General features: G+C 57.1%; 1 non-coding gene across 1 annotated transcript in view; it reads left to right on the forward strand.

Annotated features, from left to right (window-relative positions):
• The first annotated feature begins 2,123 nt into the window (after positions 1-2,123).
• The window catches only part of LOC124773811, a 1,909-nt gene continuing 1,532 nt past the window's right edge, over positions 2,124-2,500 (forward strand). Inside the window, exon 1 of the ribosomal RNA XR_007014927.1 lies at positions 2,124-2,500. This exon is cut by the window's right edge and continues 1,532 nt beyond it. This is a non-coding gene — a ribosomal RNA (small subunit ribosomal RNA).

Here is a 2,500-nt window from a genome sequence, read left to right on the forward strand (position 1 = left end):
CTTAACCTAACCCATGTTGTACCTTAACCTAACCCATGTTGTGCCTCAACCTAACCCATGTTGTGCCTCAACCTAACCCATGTTGTGCCTCAACCTAACCCATGTTGTGCCTTAACCTAACCCATGTTGTGCCTCAACCTAACCCATGTTGTGCCTTAACCTAACCCATGTTGTGCCTTAACCTAACCCATGTTGTGCCTTAACCTAACCCATGTTGTGCCTTAACCTAACCCATGTTGTGCCTTAACCTAACCCATGTTGTGCCTTAACCTAACCCATGTTGTGCCTTAACCTAACCCATGTTGTCGCCTTAACGTAACCCACGTTGTCGCCTAAACCTGCTCTGTAATTGTTATACGACTCGTTCAATTACTGTAGTGTTGCCCACCCGCAACCCTCGCAATATAGTTCGCTACTCGCACTGCCCGCACCCCTGTGTATCGCTTCATGTTAAACACCTTGCAAGTCTTGCTCACTTTCCACATGCTCCTGCTGTACACTGTAATGTGGATGGCAGCAGGACGTACATGCCGCCCCTCCCCACGTCCCCACCTTGCCCCCTGCCTTCGCAAGCTGGTTGGTGAGAAGTTTGCATGTTCAATGCCCTTCGCATGCGACGTACTCAGGCTACGTTGTGGTGCGGCCTGTGTCAACTGTCCGCTGATGTCGTACGCGTGAACCACAATCTGTACTGCACATTCGTCCTTATGTACTGAATGATACATCGTGGCACATGTGTGACCGCACAACGACTGCGCCCAAAAACGGCGGACCATACAGTGCAAATATTGTGCACGCAGCTACGTGTCGTCTCCCTATGAGAGCTGGATTGCAGTGTGGTACGCCATAGAGACGTGTGGGAGGAACGGACGCCGTGGATGGCGATCAGCATGAGCTGTCTGTTGATGTATTCGGACCTAGTCGTCTCTCCTCACACACCGTGATGGCATGGTGCACCGCGTTCCATATCTGCGACATGCTACAGAGGCCGGTTGACAGTCGTTCGAGCAATGGACATCGCATACGTACGGGGGCCACCTTCCACGTATTGTCTAGGCGTGCACATTTTGTTGCGTGTATGTGGGCAGACGTAGTGTGGCGTGACACCTGACACAGGCATGCAATAATCGTTGAAGTTGCAAATGGCGATGGACGCCTGCGTTTTCTGGTGAAGTTACGCAAATGAACAAATGGTAACCTGTTGTGGTGCGGTTGTTCTCGCTAGGGGTGAATCGGTGATGGCGACGATAGGTTGAGGTACTAACCGGTTGTTCCAGCGATACCCACCATGCCGACGAAACTGAACGGCATCTGGGTGTGAAGCGATACGCGGCGGTGGCTGGGTGGGACCGTCCCCGGCCGGTGAGGGGGCGCCTCCCGGCGTGCTGGCCGCGCGGTGCGTGGGCGCACGCGCTACAGCCGGCTGGTGGGGGCGGCCAGTGGCAGGCGCGCCGGCCGACGGACGCGGCAGGCGTCGCAGCTGCGCGCCGGCGCACCCTGCGCGCGGCGCCGTGCGGCCAAAGTAGGTCCTCGCGGGCCCGGTGCGAAGCGCGGTGGACATCTTCAGTGTGCTGGTCCGATTGAGGACTGTGTGCGTTGAGGATGCGCCGCCGCCCGGCGCTCGGCGCCGCGACGCCGTCTGCTGCTCGGTCGCCCCAGCGGTTCTCGCTGGTGGTTTGTATCGCAGCTGTGCGGATGTGTTGGCGCGTGCGCTGTGCTGGGAGAGTTCGCTTCGGCACCCAAGTGGGGCTTTTGTCCTTCTGTGGCGCTGGCGTTGGAGCTGCCGGTCACCGTAGGTGGCGCGTGTTGTCTCCCGCCGGCAATGCCACGACAGCACGCTCCCGGGCCTCTGTCGGCAGCGGCAAGCTCAGTTGGGAGCACGGGTGGTCGCACCGAAAGCGTCTACTCGCCTAACTCCGGGCGATTGCGCCTCTCTCGAACCCGACCAAGTACTTGGGACGGCGCTGCGCGCCGCCGGGACCTGAGAGGGTTTCGAGGTGTATTGTGCAGGGGAGCTCAGCCTCCTCCTGTTTGCAGAATGATTGAGCGGACGCTTGCGTGTTCGCGCGGGCCCCCGGGACACACTCCCGGGCGGCCGGCTGCTCAGCTCTAGTTGACGCAGCTCCCTGGTTGATCCTGCCAGTAGTCATATGCTTGTCTCAAAGATTAAGCCATGCATGTCTCAGTACAAGCCGCATTAAGGTGAAACCGCGAATGGCTCATTAAATCAGTTATGGTTCCTTAGATCGTACCCACGTTACTTGGATAACTGTGGTAATTCTAGAGCTAATACATGCAAACAGAGTCCCGACCAGAGATGGAAGGGACGCTTTTATTAGATCAAAACCAATCGGTCGGCTCGTCCGGTCCGTTTGCCTTGGTGACTCTGAATAACTTTGGGCTGATCGCACGGTCCTCGTACCGGCGACGCATCTTTCAAATGTCTGCCTTATCAACTGTCGATGGTAGGTTCTGCGCCTACCATGGTTGTAACGGGTAA

Source organism: Schistocerca piceifrons, unplaced genomic scaffold (assembly GCF_021461385.2).
Source record: "Schistocerca piceifrons isolate TAMUIC-IGC-003096 unplaced genomic scaffold, iqSchPice1.1 HiC_scaffold_956, whole genome shotgun sequence".
NCBI classification, from domain to species: domain Eukaryota; kingdom Metazoa; phylum Arthropoda; class Insecta; order Orthoptera; family Acrididae; genus Schistocerca; species Schistocerca piceifrons.